Source organism: Onychomys torridus, chromosome 2 (assembly GCF_903995425.1).
Source record: "Onychomys torridus chromosome 2, mOncTor1.1, whole genome shotgun sequence".
In the NCBI taxonomy this organism is placed as follows: Eukaryota; Metazoa; Chordata; class Mammalia; order Rodentia; family Cricetidae; genus Onychomys; species Onychomys torridus.
In genome coordinates this window covers 108,485,839-108,503,946 of record NC_050444.1, presented here as the reverse complement: position 1 = coordinate 108,503,946, position 18,108 = coordinate 108,485,839, and the positions used below count along the sequence as shown (strand labels likewise).

At 37.9% G+C, this 18,108-nt stretch overlaps 1 protein-coding gene across 3 annotated transcripts in view; it reads left to right on the top strand.

Annotated features, from left to right (window-relative positions):
• The first annotated feature begins 2,755 nt into the window (after window positions 1-2,755).
• Elavl2 (ELAV like RNA binding protein 2) overlaps window positions 2,756-18,108 on the top strand; it is a 156,675-nt gene continuing 141,322 nt past the window's right edge. For all 3 annotated transcript variants that reach the window (XM_036178820.1, XM_036178815.1, XM_036178808.1), the window contains exon 1: window positions 2,756-2,854. The gene's annotated coding sequence lies outside the window, so the exon portion shown is untranslated. The remainder of the gene's footprint in view (window positions 2,855-18,108) is intronic.

Below are 18,108 nucleotides of genomic sequence, written 5' to 3'. Positions count from 1 at the left end.
ACACACACACACACACACACACACACACTACAAATTAAATCAATCTTCTTTTTTTTTTTAATTGGCAATTCAGGTGGCACAAACCTGAAGTCTAAGCACTTGGAAGGTTGAGGCAAGAAGATCTGGGGTTCAAGACCAGCTTGGGCTCCATGAGAACATGCCTTTAAGATAGAGAAAAGAGCAATTTACATAAATATAATTACTTTACTAATTCCATATAATTCTTATTCACTAAGGTATATCTCTAAGGATTTCTTCTAGGCAAGCTTTATTAAGTTTGTGTTACTGTTAATCAATAAATTAATTGGGCAATTTGTTTTTATTTCTCAATAATTATCACGATCTTCTTGTCCCTCCCCAGCCCACCACTTCTATGTTCCTGTCACTATATTTAATTATTGGAAATTCCAAAGTCTGGCATTAGTTTGAAAGCAAATGACTGGAAGGAAAAAAAAAAGTGAAAGCAATTGGTATCCAAGAGGAGGAGGGGCTGGATGTTAGAATTGGATGCATGCCTGTAATTCCAGAATTTGAGAGGCAGAAGATTCAGGTGAGTTTGAGCCAACCTGAGCCATGTGAGCCCTTGCCAATGAATGAAAGAATGGATGATTTTAAAAAGGAAGACTTTATGGTCTTACAGAGATAGGACCTAAGGGAACTACATGCAGTTATTACCCACCTTTCCTGGAAGTTTGACAAGATTTCTTCTTTCCGTTGTTTTAAAGGTGGTTTCATAGCTGGAGTGGTGGGTGGTATGCATTTGTAATCAAGAGGCAGAGACAGGAGAATTACAAATTTGAGGCCAGCCTGGAGTACAGATTGAGTCTAAGACTCACCTAAACTACATAGGGAGTTTGTTTCAAACAAAGTTTGTTTGTTTTTAAGTTTATGTTGAAAGCGTTTAACTGCTATTATGTCTCTTTCTGCGTGGATCAGGGGCTTTTTAAAGAGTGGTGTAGAATTTTCAATGATTTTCCCGTGGTTTAGAGCCGACCGAAAAACCCATGTGCACAAAATTTAAGTGATTAATAAATAGCTGACATAAAGAAAAGGGGAGCCTCTTCATTAGCCATACATGCTGTTTTCTCTCAGCTTCTTGCCTTTCTCTTGGCTGTTAAGGCATCGGTGATAAAAACAAGGAAGTCTTTTGCTCAGAGAAGTGGCGGCTCCCTAAACGCTAATAACCGGGAATAGATTCTCTCTCTATGCGGTTCTGCAGAAGGTGCTCAAGGTGCTTGGAAGGTGCTTTGACGCCTCATCAAGAGCATGCGCCTTCACTGTAAGTTAGAAATGGAAAGTTGAGTGTAAAACAGAAGTCTGTCTGTTCACACAAGGAAAATCAAAGTCTCGGTATGACTTTCCAGTAAGTGACAACCTGGGTCTGCGAACTGGGTCTTTGGGACCATTAACAAAACTGCAAGAAGGAAGAGAAGAAATACCAGCTGCTGGGGATGTTTACCGCGTGGCGGGGGCAGATGGGAGGCTCCAGACTGGCCCGCGGCGCGTCTGCACCTGGCAAGAGTGTCCGAAGCACACCTGCGGGCTGGGGCAGCGCCCCTGGACGCACTCCCGCGCAGCCGGCGTGGGCGCCCCCAGGGGGATCGGCGGTTGGGGAGCAGACGTGCAGGAGCAGCTTCTGTGCACCGGCTCGCCTCCAGGGGGCCGGGGTGCCTGAGTTCCGCCGCGCGCAGCCAGCTCCGGCCGGCGTCTCCCGGAGGCGCGCGGAGTCAGCCGTGCGCTGCGAGGACAGGTGCAAAGATTGGCTCACTAACTCCTGGCGTTTCCCCTAGCAGCCCCCCACCCCTCAGCCCCTCGCCCCCCCCCCTCCTTTCAGTTTTGGGATCTCCTTAGTAGTGTTTGGATCGGTTCGCTCTTCATTATGCGTTGCGCTGAAAATGACTCAATGGTTTCCCTACTTCTTTGAACTGAACGCTGACTGCAGAGAATGCCTTATCGGGAGTTGGATTAAGAGGGAGTAGTGTGTGTGTGAGTGTGTGTGTGTGTGTATGTGTGTGTGTGTGTGTGTGTGTGTGTGTGTGTGTGTGTGTGTGTGTGGAGAGAGAGAGCGAGAGCGAGCGCAGGGGCTTCTATCTCCAGGACAGACAGAATGATACATACTGTCATTAACAGTTTTGACCCACCCAGACCCCACCCTTCGGTTGCATCTATCACAGTCATTACAAAGGGGCCTCGCTGTCTCACTGCTTGCCCTGTTCCTGGGGCTCTCAGGCTGGCTTAATGAGGTGCACCCAGCCGGGGCTATTGTGCAGCGCGGTCGAGACCAGAGCAAGACTACAAGGATTCTAGCAGCTGCCACAAGCAGCCTGGGCTTCAGCAGCCGCTAAGCCCCCAAACCTCAAGTGGATGGATGACTCTGGAAGTGTTTTCCTGAAGGAACCCGCCAGGCTTTGGAAGACCGTAGCAGGGTTGGTGAACTTAGATGGGGCTTTCCTGTTGTGCACTTGAACTGGCTGGAGGCGAGAGCGGTCGCTCGGGTAATCGAGGGGGTGCTAGGGGCGGGGGTGGTGCTGGCGGTTTGAAGCCAGTCCTCGGTCAAAAGGCGGCTAGGATCAATTTCCTCTCCAACCTCTCAACTCTTCCTCTTACCTTTTGTTAGCTTGGTTTTCCCACCCCCTCCTCCTCCCCACTGGTGTGGTCTGAACCCTGCCTCTTGCTCAGGGCTTTGATTGTGCATTTAAATGTAATTCTGATTGGTGAATGCTCTTTCTTTTTTTGTTGTTGTTGTGATTACTAGAGATCACCTTAGTCCTGCCTTCCCAGTTCTGCGCCCAGCAAAAGCAGTTTTGAAAAATTAAGTGCAAAAAACATGACAAAGCAATATGAGGTTGCTGTGGTAAGTGAACTTTTAAACCAAAAATTATCATTCTTCTGGTATGCTCTGTCTGTGGGTGGTGTAAAAGGATTCACACACAAAGGGTTGGGGGCTGGGAAGAGGGGGTGATTAAACGGACAAACAAAACCCACTATTCTGATTTGTTTATTTGTTTTTTTTTTCTTTCTCTCTCCTGGAACTGGTCAACAGACAAGTATTGTGCTTTATTTGATAGTATTGGGTTGGAAACGGACTTGATGCATTTAAAGTGGGTGAGAGTTGACAGTCAGTAGGGGATGGGGGTCCCCCTGGAACTAGGATGTTGTCTGTTCTCAGAAGAACCCTGAAGCTCCGACTTCCTGAACTTCAGAGTTCTCAGGGCCTTCCCTAACAGAAAAAGAACAATAGGGTCTCGCTCAGCCCCTGAGGCTACCTCAGTCGCCCCTCCCCCCCCCCCCACCACCCCCTGTTCCTCTGTTCTTCCTCAGGTAGCAACATTAGAGGCCATCATTCTTAGTGGAATTTTAGATACTGAATTGAGAACCAAATCATGCCTATGGAAAGTTGTGGACTTGAAAGGCTGAGGAAGGCCTTGCTTACACCTTCCGTCCCACCCCCTTTAATGGGAAAATGGACAGACCCTTTCCACAGCCTCTCTGTGTCGCTTTTGTTTATTTTAAAGTGGAAGTATATTCCTCAGTTTCATCTCCTTATCATTCGTTTTTTGAGAACAGTTATCCAATATGGCCAAGTTAACAATTCTAAGTTGAGTGAAGGACTCAACTTCTGCTCCGTAGAATTCTAAATTCTGGCCAGATCTTCTCATATGGGAACGAAGTATTAGTGCTCAGTAGTCTTGATCCATTGTTATTATTATTATTATTATTATTATTATTATTATTATTATTATTTTGTGGAGCCAATTGCTTTTTGACTGAATTAGGGCTCTTGTCATAGAAATGACTGAGATGCCCTATATTGTAATAGACCTACACACTGATAAAGGAAGGCCATCTGAGTTTTCAAATCTGAATGATGTGATAGAAACAAAAAATGCCCCTTGAAAGGAATTAGTTCTTGTTTTGTTGAGCCTCTAAACTTTAATTTCTATGTGTGTTGATGTGATTGCATTCCTATGATTCTCAAGATGTATTCTAAATTGATTTTTTTCCAGTAATTATAAACTCTCTGTGAACCTAGAAACTTGAAGAAATACCTTAAGAGTGTTTTATGGTACAGATGAATACTTTGTACACATGTCTTTAATTACTATTTTAACAAATAACTTTTTGTTAAATTCTACACAAAGTTCCTGTAATTTCCCAGTAACTTTCACAGGAAAGAGCTCCATACTCAGCTTTCCAAGCTACTGTTTTCAGTTAGAGCTTACAAACTCACAAAAAATAAATAAAATAAAATAAAAAAATAAAAAATAAATAAAAAAAATCAGTTCTGTAAAATATGTGGGGGGAAAGTCTTAGAAGTTTAAAGTTCAGTATTATAAAAAAAAAAAAAAAATGTTTGGAGTAGCAGGACCTCAAGAGGGAAGCTTGCTTTTCTGTGCAGCTGGTGCTGGGCCATAGCCAGCTAGCAGTGTTCTTAAGAGACAGACAGCTAGCAGTGTTCTTAGAGACAGATAGACAGCAATACTCTTAGACTATAAACAGCCAACTAGCATTATTCTACAGACGAATTTGTTTTGGCCCTTAATACTCCATTTCCTTGGGTATTTAACTATGTGATTAATCTCAAATTATATTAGCATCATCTGGGGATTTTAAATAAGTGTATTGAATGTATGTATATACACAATATTAAAGTAAGAATATTATTTTCCTCTGTATAGATAATTGTAATTAAATATGTCTCCTGTACATAATAAAAATAGATTAGTTTGACACTTTAATTTAGAAAAATATCCTTAATTAAGAGTTCTTTTAACCATATTGCATCTCAAATCAGCCTACAGCTGATTTTACTGTAGTTTCCCACCTACACATTGAAAATACTGTTTCAGTTGAAGACACTCAAAAAAAGTATTAGTTCAAAAAGTTGGGGAACAAATCATTTCTGATATTTATCCTCAATAATTCTGCAATTCCCTGCCAATGTTTAGGCTGCTAAGTAAACATGGAAATTTCTTCATAGCAGAATGTAATAGTATAACTTATTTTTTTCTAAAATAAAATAAAAATAATTAAATAAATATTTTAGACATAAAATATAAATGCTTTTCTTAGGCATTCTTAGCATAGCAGGTACATAGAGACCATATTCTGATAATGTCCCTCAACCTTAGTCTATCAAAATACATTTTAAACTATCATGCTCATAAGCAGAAAATCCTTTTTTTTTTTTCTTTTTTAGATTTGTTTATTTTATGAATGTGAATGTTTTCCCTGCATACATGTGTGTAGTCCACATTTGTGACTGGTGCCCACAGAGGTCGTAAGAGGGTGTTGGATCTCCTGGAAATGTAGTTATGGATGGTTTTGAATCATCATGTTGTTGCTGGGAACTGAACCCCAGTCCTGTGCAAGAGCCACAAGTGCTCATCACTTCTGAGCCACCTCTTTAGTCCCAGAAAGAAAATTCTTAAATGTTTTTAAGTCTGACATATAGTCATTGTTTCCTAGAATATGGTTATTTTGAGCAATTATTCACATACTAAGAAGTAAGTAAGACGTACATAATTAGAGATGGGGGTGATTATCTCTTGGTATGTCAAATACATCGACGATCTGAGTTCTTGTACAATATATGGAATGTACCTAGGAGCAAGAAAGTCAGGTAGGACTCACTGAAGTGATGTTGTCATTGTCCCAGTGCTGGGGAGTAAACCTAAGAACTCATGCATGCTGGGCAAGAGTTCCACCACTTCGCTATTTCTCCAACAACACTAATGTTTTTAAACATTTATTTATTGGTGTGTGCATCTGTGTATATGAGCACATAGGAGAATGATATGGTGCACATGTGGATGTGGAAGGACAGCTTTCAGGAGTCAGTTCTCTCCTTCCACTATGTGGGCTCTGGGAATAGAACTCATGCAGTCAGGTTTCACTGCATGCACCTTTATCCACTGAGCCATCTCTTGGACTCCAACATTAACATTTTTTAAGGTACAAAAGCAATATTTATTTATTGTTAGCATTAAATTCAATATGTATCATATATCAACTATGTAATCTAAAGTAGCTGAGAATTTACTAATTAACATTATCAGTTTAGTAGTCAGGATCCAGTCATATGGGTGAGTGATTTGTATATATGATCTCAGTTAATGTTCAAAACACTGAGTAGTAGGTTTATGTGGCCTAGAACTTGAGTATTTAGGGTCAGATAGGTCATAAAACACAAGAGAAGGTTTGAATCAAAATCTGTCACACTATAAACTTAGGTCCAACAGGAAACAAATTGTGAATCAAATAACAGGAAAAATATGAAATAGTCTACTAGACCTAAAAGTCATAAATAAAACCCACACAATCTCCATAAATTCTGACTACCTGATAATTTATGTGTTTGCATAACAAGAACTTTTTTTTCAGAAATAAAAAAAAAAAACTTTAAAATATTTCCAACTACATCTTCCAGTTGGTTTTAGATTCGGTAACCTGGATTGGTTATTTGATTGGTTATTTCTTCTCAGGGGTATTAATTATGGAGAATTTGTTGTATTTTTTGTCCTGTTCTCCAAACAAACAAACTGACAAAAGGGAAAACAATAACTCAATTATAATGGTAAAGTATTTTAAAATAAATTTCCACAATTCCTACTTAAATAAAAGGAAAATATAACTGAAAACCCAATTTTCCTTAAATTGGAACCTAAAACTAAAAATGTAGGATGTTTTGTTTTGCTAGCAACTTAAACAGGATTTAAATTTTATTTTAAAAGACCTGAAAATCAGATTTTAATAGTATTTTCTAAAGTAATAAAATCCTATGTGATTTTTATCAGTAGTAGATTAATGATTATCTTTTCTGTGGCATACTTTCTACATTAGCATCTACCTTGACATTGGGGGTGTCTGCCTTAACTCTCAGTGAGTCAGGGAGCTCCATGTTATACATTGTCCTCATCTGGTGAACCAAAAGAAACCTAAAAGCTGAAAGTTACACAAAAAGTTAAAAGTTTAAATGGAACCCTATTCTAGGATTCCTTTTTTAAACATAAAGGGGTGATAGATTGTTAGCCAGACCTGATGGCTTTTACAGCCCTAAGCATTTAGGCAGCTGAAGTCAGAGAAGTACATTGAGTTCAAGCCAGCCTGAGCTACAGTGTATGACCCTGCCTCAATCTCCCCCCTCCCAACACACAAGGGCCCTCCATGATGGGAGAGTCTCTAATAGACACTGAGAGAACAGCCTTTACATTTTAAGTGCTCTTTTAAAATTAGTCTTTGGTCCATATATATTCCATCTGCCTGGGTTTGTTGTTTATATGGTTAGATTGGTGAAAGTGAGGGGTATTTAGCTTTTATCAAAATAATTCAGGCAAGTTTCCCTAATTTTCATACTGCCTATATGGAAATATATTTAGTGCCCATATGGAACTATGTTTAAGGATATCATTACAGCTAGCAGGAAGCTGCTCAGTACTTGACTTTTACTTGAAGAGGAGGGAAGGCATCCAGAATAAGTCTGGTGACTTTATGTAATAGATGAGATCCTGGCTTGTTTGTGTAAATATTTACTCCTTTTAAACTTGTGTTACTTGTGTAGGGTGTATATTAAAAAAATAAAAATAAAGCATAGCCAGGCAGTGGTGGTGCACAACTTTAATCCCAGCACCCAGGAGGCAGAGGCAGGTGGAGCTCTATGACTTGAAGACCAGCCTGTTCTATAGAGCAAATTCCAGGACAGCCAAGGCTACGTGGCAAAACCTTGTCTTAAACGAAAACGAGACAAAACAAAACACAAACATGAAAAACAGAACAAACCATGAGAGGGTCAGCAAAATGTCTCATCTAGTAAAGGTGCTTGCAGTGAAAGCAGTTTGATCCCTGGAACTCATGTAAAGGTGCAAGGAGAAGAAACCAGACTCCACAGTTGTCTATTAACCTCCACAGGTGTACCCTACATCCTGTGTACACACACACACACAATAATAAATACACAAGGAAATAAGTTTTTAAAGCAGTTGAATCTGGGTATACTGGCACCTACATGTAATCCCAACCATTTTGAGAATAGAGGCAGAAGGATCATAGGTTCAAGGCCAATCTGGATGACATAGTGATACTGTGTCTAAAAAAAAAACCAAAAATGTTTAAAATTATACACATACATACAGAGTTTATATTAATGATCTTGTTAAGTGCAAAAACTTTCTTTAAAAAATGACAAGTCCATCTTTTAAATTTCCAAGTCTTTTAAAATAGAATCATCTAGATTTACCACATTTAAACTATTTCCATGAAAATACCATTAGATGTTTTTCAAGTCATAATTTTGAACTTTAAGGAAGCATATCATAGAGGGGAGACTTGTGAGACTTGAATGTGAATAACATTTAAAAGTCAGTCTTTTTACATTTTGACCCTGGAGCACGAATCTGAAAAAACTGGTCAAATTTTACCCCCAAGAAATTAAATTGACTGTTTGCACATATTAAAAAAAAATCTCAATGAAGTTTAGCCTCTTTTTAATGTTAGAATGTTTTCATGACTTTTCTATCATAGCCATAATTTGGAAATTTATATTATTATGTACTAAAATAAAAACACTGTCTAGACAGATTTTTCTTTCCACTCAAATTCATCAAAATGCAAAATATAACCATATAAATAATAAATATAGCTGTAGATATAAAAGGCTGTCATTATAGCAATGTGTAGCAAAAGAGGAAAATTAAGATGTTAAAGCTTTTTTGTCAGCTTTAAACTTAAGGGATAATAGATACTATGAAAATGAATTTTATTAAATAATAAGACTATTTAATATAATTACTATTAACTAAAGACTTGGACTATTTTAGTGTAAGTGTATGGGGACTACTTTTTTTTAACCTCTCCATTACTACATTTTACAACTTCATACAAATTTATAATGTCTTTAAAACATTAGTGGGAAAAATATTAAGTATCTTTGAAGTAGGGAGAAAAAAGTCAAAAGTCCCTTAAAGTTCTATCTTGGTCCTGAGATCTTCTAGCTCTCCAGTTATCCCTATAGAGTCTCTGAATATGAAACCATTTACATTGTGTTAGAGGACTTACATGTTGCGGACTTTTAGTACATCTGAGAACATTAAAGTTTTTCCAGGCACTCACAATATAATGCAAATAGATGCCACTACCCTTGACAGACTTTGGGAAAGCTTGAGAAGGCAATGGCAATGGTCCAAATTCCTTAAAATAGAGATTATAAAGTTAATAAGACTGGAGATCACTTCTATTAACAAGAAAGAACCCAACTTTTTGAATGTTTCCAGAAAAGTAGTTTAAAGAGCTGATTAATATTATAAATATTTAATACGATCTTAAAAATTACCATTATCCTTTATAAAGATAATGAGAGCTATGAATGCTGTAGAAATTTAGGCTTGCATTTCTAATTTCTCAGGGCTTAATCTATCAGCATTGAATCTGATTTTGTGACACTGACTGCACTCAAGATAGGTTTGATTGTTACTGTCAAGGCCACATTTGAGGCCACTGCATCTGATAATAGAGATGGACGAAAGACTTCACTCTACAAATATCACTGTGTATTGTCTAGTTAAGTGTAATTCTAGAGCGTCCATGGGAATTCCCTGCTGGAAAACAGAATGATGTTGCCAAGTATTGTATATCCCATATCTGAGGTAGATATGTCTCTTAATGTTTAAATGTAATGAGACCAACAGTGTCAGAAGTATGTACAAAGTTCCCTTAGGGAGAGAGAGGGTGGGTCCACCGGGATGCCTAGACTGGGCATTACTCTAGCTTATTGGTTTTGTATATGGACTTTGTGCTTTCTTTCCATTAAAAAAAATAGAATAATGAGTTTTCAAATGACATGCAGAAAGATGGAAGTATATATTTCTCTTGTTTTTACATAGATATGCACTTATGATGAGAGAGAGTGAGCTTCCTGCATAGGATGCTGACTGTTCCAAGATTCATTAGTGTAATTCCTCAGACACACTGCCTTTGACAAATGTGCACAGCCAGAAAAGCCTTTAATATATTGATTATGTTAGTGTTTTGTTGCTGGTGGCATAATGGATCCGGCACAAGCTCCATTTTTATTCTTCTATACTTAAAAAAAAAAAAAAGAGAGAGAGAGAGAGATCTTGCAAACTGTACAAGGTTCTCACAAGCAAAGGTAATTAAATAATGTAAGTGCTGAACTGGATATGGTGAGGAAGGGGATGTAATAAAGAGGTTATCTGAGAGCCATTGATCTCAAAATGTTTTAAGGTGATTTCAGTTTCTTTGTATTGTTGCATATCTGCCTGAGAGGAAGGAAGCATGGCTAATGTGAAAGTTTCCTTATTTGTGATTAATTTTCACTGTTGGTCAAGTTCAAACCATCTTGTTTATTTCTGAAGCTTGCAGTATGCAGCTTTACTGTGAAAACCTTTCAGACTAAGACTTTGTATGCATAGCATCACACAGTTGCTCTTCTGATACTCCCATACCACAGTGTAGCCCTTCCTTCTGGGATTCTCTCCTGGCAACCATTTTCTTTTTATTTATTTCCCTGTGTTCATTTTTAGGAAACTCCTCTCAACATTGTTATATGTATTATTTTATAGGAAGGAAGTATGTAAAATACTCTTGAACTCATTTTACTTATGAGCTTGAATAGCATTCAGATTAGAATGATTTCCCCAGAATTTTGTAGGCTTGCCCAATCCAGCTGTATATTTTATATGCTAATGTAAATTCTATTTTTGTTCCCCTTGGGGGTTTAAGTGATTATAATTGTTGCTCTTCAAAAGCCAAACAGATGATGATTGCTGCCTCAGGAGTGTACCAAAAGAAACTGGCTTTCATTAAACCTGCTCATCCACTTCACAATTATCTCCATTTTATCTAGCTAAGAAGCAGGAAAAAATGGCAAGTACAGTTCATTGAAGCCAGTTCAGTTATTTAAACATCGTTTTATTGAACTAGCAGGAGGTGTTAAAAGTAGGGGGAATGTTTTCCTTCTATCACTGATATGTAGCCAGTGGCTCAACTCAAGAGGTAGTTAAGCATCCAGTGCCAGAGGCCACAGAGAGCCCGAGGAGTCCTCTAGTGGATACATTAAAGAGTACTGCAGTGACAGCTCTTCTGAACTCCTCCTCACTTGCTCTTCTTCCACTGTGTTCAAAATGGAGTTATCTATTTACTACCCAGGGAGAAAGACCTAAAATGCATTTTAAATAGGAAGAAAATAATCCTATAGAATGTGCAAAAAAAAAAAAAAAAATGAATTTGGCAATTTCTAAGAGGCTGCCAAGTCCTGAGCCTGGCCTCAAAGATCTTGCAAGGAATCCTTATAATGAGCTTCCAGATCTGACTAGGCCAGTACAGGCTGTCATTCAGGGAGGGTGGTTACTTCAGGAGGGAAGAAGACACTGTGGCTATGATTTATCTGCTCTGCAGTCCTAGGGTGGCTAGGAGTCGGGTGGCATTGGACAGTGCTTCTGACCATACATTTGACTGGCTGCTCACCAGTGGTATAGATGGTGTCCTGAACTCTAACCCAGGGACAACAGAGTGTCAGAGTCTACCCCTGTTCAGGCTTCCATATGGGAGAAAACAACTCGCTGCTGGTAACGTGGAAACACTTTCACTTTATATATAAGAACTGGAATATGGGCCTAGCTACGCCTCTCATCTACAACTTAGTCAGCATCTCCTTGATCTACAACAGCTTGTCAATGCACGATGCTGAATTATATCTAGACTGCAGAGTCATTTCTAAAGCCTGAAGGTAGATTGCCCTCAGGGAATAAGTATTTTCACAGTGAGCTCCTAGGTAATCTATGCAATTTGCATCCTTAAATCCAGGGATAGTATATCAATGGCCTGCTCTCTAGAAATTCTGAATTAAAAACTGTTTGATAGTGTAACCACCCTGGAATTTTCCTGAATTCCTATGCCTGGGTATGCCAAGATATGTATCACTCTGCTTTAAAAGGCTTGAGTCTGAGAATGTTCCAGCTGTACCCAGATGAGCCCTGACAAAAATAGGAGGTTTTCTCATCTCCTCTTCAGCTTCTCTCCTTACTTCTGGAACCTGAGTATCCTTTCTTCTCCTTAGGATTTGTTTATCCCCTTTATTAACATTGTTAAAGTCCAAAGTCTACTAGAAAAATATCTCCCTTCCTTCCAAGATGACAGACAAGTTGTTAATCTAATAAATTCATTTCTCCATTAATGAAAAAGTGTTAAGGATAGTCTTGTTGTGGTTAATAGGCAGTCACTGTGAATCACAAGTAACCTGTAGGATATTCATGTCAGGCCAGCATACCTTGTGTGTGTACATGTGAGTATGTGCCTTTATACATTTCTTTAGTGGTTGCTTTTCTTAACTGTGTGGCACCTTTACCTCTAACACTGAGAAGAACATATCTTGAAGTAGAACAGTTAAAAATGAACTAAATAAACTAACTTGGACAGAAAAATAAGAGCCTGAAAAAATAATTTGGTAGTGTTGACTCATCTGCTTGTATTTATTAAATAAAAGTAAAGCTACAAACATGGCTGACACTAAAATATGTCTTGGCCAGGATTGATTCTGTAACTTCCCAGGGTCATTTCTCATATCTGTTCTTTCATTTTACTGGCAGGAAATGGTGCTTATTCCATATATCCAGGTGATATAAATAAAATTCTAATATATACCAACTTAAATATCCTTCAGCATCAGTAATAGCATCATGGAGAGAACAGAGCCAAAATAGTTCAAGCAACAGTTTACAAATGCCACAATAAGGGACCAAGAACATGACATCTGTACTGATTTATAAAATTCTGTGTTTTTGCTCTAAACTAATGTTTTATCCAAATCCTCCATGGAGTTTTTGTTTTTTAAATAAACACCTGTGCTTAGAACTCACCTCACAATTGCCAAGTGCAATTTCCTAGAGGCAAGACCAGGAACAAGAAAAGCCCATCCTCAGGTAGAAAGAGGCACAGAAGCACAGACTTGGGTGGTGCCGTGCCAGGTACTCTCCTAAGACTTTTTTCTTTCTTTCTTTCTTTTTTTTTTTTTTTAATTTTGAGACTCGGTTTCTCTGGCTGTCCTGGAACTTGCTCACTCTATAGACCAGTCTGGCCTCCAACTGAGAGATTGGCCTGGCTCTGCTTCCCAAATCCTGGGATTAAAGGTGTGTGCCACCACACCTGGCTAGGGAACAAGGACTTTTTACATTTCCATGCTCACTGCATGTGTAAAATAGTGGCTCTTATTTTCAGTACCTATTTTACTAACAACAAAACTGAGGCTTAGAACGTCCAAATGACTTGCCTAAACTCATACTTGGGAAAATGCAGGACCAGAATTCAGGTCTTTTTGAACACTCAACTTCCACAACCCTGAACTTCAAAAGCCTTTTTAATATACAGATGGAAAATGTATGGCTCTGGTTTATAGCTACAATTTCCCACCCAGGAGCTTCAATTTTGCTGTTTTGATTATCCCAAGAGTATCCAGATTGGATAAGGATTGTCTCATTTTATAGCCTTGAAAGAAAGCCACTATATTCCTATGAAAGGCGACACGGTCTAGTAGGTAAAGGGTACTTTACAATTATAAGTAAAATGTTTTGCTTTCTCTGTATAAAGGTCACTTCTTAGCTCTTAATTCACAAATTCAAGAAACTTCTGTAATTTCACTGCAGACTTCACTCAGATAGGACGCAAGGCTGGAAGCGCATGAGCTTTCTTCCAGGTCAGCTCCTCATGAAAATATTAACAATTATCTAAAATCGTTTCTGGTAGATGCAGTTTCCAGAGTGGACTGCACAACGTTTTCTTTCTGATGAAGGGATGACAGCAGTATTTTAAATAGTGATGACTCATGTCTAGGACCGAAATTTGTTTTTCATGAGTTTATACATTTTTTCCCCTTGAATTGCACTGAAAATGGTTTTTTAATTGGCTTTAACTCATGCCCAATAAGTTGGATAAGAATTGATTGCTGCAGTCCTGTTTGGTTTAAAATGATTCAAGACCGCGCTTTGAGTCCAACAAGAGCATGAGTGAAGGCTGTGGCACTCGCTGTCCTCTGCGCTGACAAGCAGGGTTTTAAAAATAGAATCCAGATCTAAAAACTAATACAGATGTAGTTCATAAAGCTTAAAGGATAGTGACTGGGCACTTTAAAGTAGATCATATTACAGAAATGCTTCTCTCATTAGGAATTGTTTCTCGGTATCTTTCCCCCAGTCTTAACAATGCTACAGATTTAGTCAAAATTCCTTTAAGATCCATAGCACCTGCATGTTGCTTGTGTTCAGAACCCTGCCATAGTTTTAGAATGCTTCCAAATAGTGCAACGGAAGAAGAGGGAAGGCAGAGACTGCCATCAAAGAACTGCATCATCCCACAGAGATAGACTGTGAGCCATTCTCTGAAGAGTGATTTTGAAGGCAAAAAACTAAACAATATGAAAATTGAATTAACTTGGGTGACTGTTTAGGGCATTGAAATAGCAATTCACTAAATGGTACCTGTCAGCAAGCCAGTTTTTGTTCAATCTCATTATAATTACTTACTGGATTATGGTTCTCACTTACTTACGTGCCACAGAAATATAAGCAAGTCATTTTAAGGATTTTTTTTTCTAGGTGGCAAAGGTTTGTTTTATGAAAATTCTTTACCTGTGGTAGGGAAGGACATAATGGATAAAAGAAATGATTAATTAACGAGGAAAGACATTTCCCTTGGTTATAATTTAGATAGGTAGTAAGTGAGGGAAACAGCCAATTTTCTTTTTCCGGTTAGTATCAGTAAATTCTAACTGGGCAGGATAATTATATGTGCTGTAGTCTTAAGAAACTGGGAGGACACTTTCTTATATTATGGTTATATTGCTCTGTCATATTTGTTTCTCATTAATTTTAAATATTTGATTTTGTCGGTAAATGGTATTTGCTTATAAAGCTCGGGGATGCAGGTCTGACCCGTCTCCAAATCCAAGTCCTAAAGGACAGTACTGGACCTTACCACTCCATATATAGCAGCTGCCCCCACCTGGTGGCTGGAAGGGCAGAAGCCTGAGCTGGATACTTTTAGTTTCTTCCTGTCGAAACCCCAAGCTGTCTGTCTCCTCTGGAAAAGATAATGACTGTTTAGAATTTTCACAAAGGCAATAATGCAGAAAATGTAGTAAAGGAATTAACTGTAAATCTAGTACCTTTTTGCTCAAATTAGCTTCTGTTTAATGTTTCAGTGAACATCCTCTGTATAAAATTTAATAACTTCAGGAAAATCCTCATATATATTTAAATAGTAAGTATATACCATCCTGTCAATGGCTTTATAGCTATAAACTATACAATTAGGGAGAAAATTCCTCAAAATACACAAAAACTAAATCACAATCTTCAAATTCTTAAACAATTTACCTAAGGTTGAGAATATCCTAGGGCAGCTTCTCGTTTCAAAAATTCTAATATTTTCTCTGAATCACTTTAAAAAAGCAATTATCAATTTTGTTTCTCATCTATAGACAAATTATCATATAAGACATATGAATATAATTACTTTTGATATGAAAGTTTTGTCTGTTCATGTTAATTATCTATTCCTTATAATTTGTTCTTATTCAAGTGTTACATCACCTGTAATTTGTGCTATCTTTAGAGATGTTGGATTTTGTATCTAAAAGGTACAGTTGGGGTGTTGTACCAAACAGTGGGGAAGGACTTAGATTCTAGAGACTGTCAGTTTCTACTTGTATATCTTGGGCAAACTGTTTAACTTAAGAGTTCTGTGATGATTCCCGAATTAGAAAGCTGCCTAGTTCATAGCTTAATGCTATCCTTCTCATTATTACTAAGTTCGAGTGGGAGTCATGAGGTTTAAATGAAAGGACTTGCTGAAGGGAAGCAGCCAGTTAGTGGGAAAAGCAGTGCTAGGACTCATGTCTCCTGTCTCTAAGTCAAGGAATTTTTGGTGAACAGCACAATCTGTGTCTTTATAGCAGGGTTTTTAATGCCCTCCATAGGCACAAAAGTGTTTTAGGGACATCCAAAGCGAAGGAGGTTATCAGCCTCACAGGCCCTGGCTCCATTTCTCTTTCAAACAACCGCCTTTGGCTCCCTGTTGCAAACATATTCTTTGTTCAGAATCCTGTCACTTTCCCAGTTCTAAGTAGACATATTTTGACCATCAGAATATTTTCATTCTTATTAGTGTCAAGCACCTCTCTTCAATGTCTGCCAGTCTCTTCTTGCTCCCTGTTATTCGCTGGTCTTTCCACTTCATCTGAAGAAGTTTTGAATAGAGACAAAATTCAGTCTATATTGTAGGTCTCATTCCTGTGTTTTCCAGACCCGTACTGCTCAGCAGTTCCCAAATTTACATTAGTCAATGATATGTAATTTGTCCTGGTACTTTTATATCTGTATGTCCCTTAGTTGGTTTTCAAGGCCAGCCTGATAACTTAAGCAAGCATACTAAACCAACCTTACAGCTGTACAGACCTTCCAGCCCACTGCATCCACTGTAGCTGGTAGCCTGCTCTTCACCACAGTGCTGTGATTCTTAGCTCTGAAACGTCTATTTGTCCTGAAGAACACTCCCCATCCCATCCTTTGCACACACAGAGTAGATTTGTATAAAGAGCCTTCCGATTGAAGCTGAGCACTGCAATATGTATTACTATTGCCTTCTTTATACAGACCTTATAAAGAGACACAAACTTTCATGAATCCTTTTGATATGATTAAAACAGAGGCTCGCCTCTTTTAGTATTCATTTTGCATCTAGGAAATATTAGTATTCCAGAAAACACCAGTGTTCTATGAGTTAAATAATGAGCGTTGACATAAAAGAAAGGCTTTTCTTTTTATTGTCTGCACAAGGAATCCATAAATACCAGCAAGAGAAAAAAAAAATCTCACAGTAAATTATGTCAAAATAATTCAAGGAAATGTCTATTTGTTACTCAAACAGCTTAAACAGTCTGTACCTCATTCATCTATGTTATAATTTCCAACTTTTGTGTATAATATCTGATATCTTAAGCAATCATAGCCTCTAATTTCTAATGCCAGGATGACAGTGAACAAGGAAATGAGATTTTACTTCTATTACAACAGTATCCTTGGCTTCAAAATGTTGCTCGATCAAAAAAAGTAGATTTTCAAAAAAATTTAATCATAGCAACATTAATAGTTAAGAGGAATTGGTGTGAAAGAGCAGGAAGCAAGAGTTCTAGCTCACTGTGTATATGCATGTACATTTCTTCCTTGTTCGAATTACACTTCCTCAGGAAATCTGGTAGTCACATGACTAGGCTTGATCTTGAGTGGGTCAGTCCTATCAAATTATGAGAGATCAGATACCTACTGAAGGTTAAAATGAAAAAATGTTGCATCTGCTTTCCACTGTGACATACAATGAAGTAAGATCTCGAAAACTGTACATTCATTCTTTTTATCAGGCTGCAAAATTTTGTTTCCTTTTAATTAATGGCTTAAAAGCCACATCTGTAGCTATATCTTTATCAATTCATAGCAAAGTAATCCTGGAGAAAACTGCAATGCTATAAACTGTAAGCCAGTTTTATTGTTCTTCTAATAGTCTGTTTTATGATGTCAACTGGATATTAATTCTCCACTTTGATAGTTTTTTTTTCAAACACCGGCAACCTAAGACATTGTATACTAAACTAGAAATTCCTATTAGTCCATGTAAATGGGAAAAATATAATGGCATATAAAAATACACGTGGAAAGGGAGAATAAGCCTAGAGACAGGCTAGGATAAGGACACTGGAACCAATTTCTTTTCATGCCATAAATAGTAACTTTTCAAATCATGTTTTGGAATTAGCAAATAATAGGAAATGAGCATAGATTGTGTGTGTGTGTGTGTGTGTGTGTGTGTGTGTGTGTGTGTGTGTGTGTAATTGAATAATCAAGTGTTTCAACATTAAATCAAAATATCTTAATTTGGTTAAACTTCAGTGTTCTATATTTGATTAACTGTGATTCCATCAAGTAATTAACTGAATTATAAGCTATACTGAATAGCAAACACTAACATTTGAGCATAACTAAAGTAACAATAGCCATAATTAATGCCAAAGAGGGAACAGGTTGTAGGAACATCAGCATTCGGGAA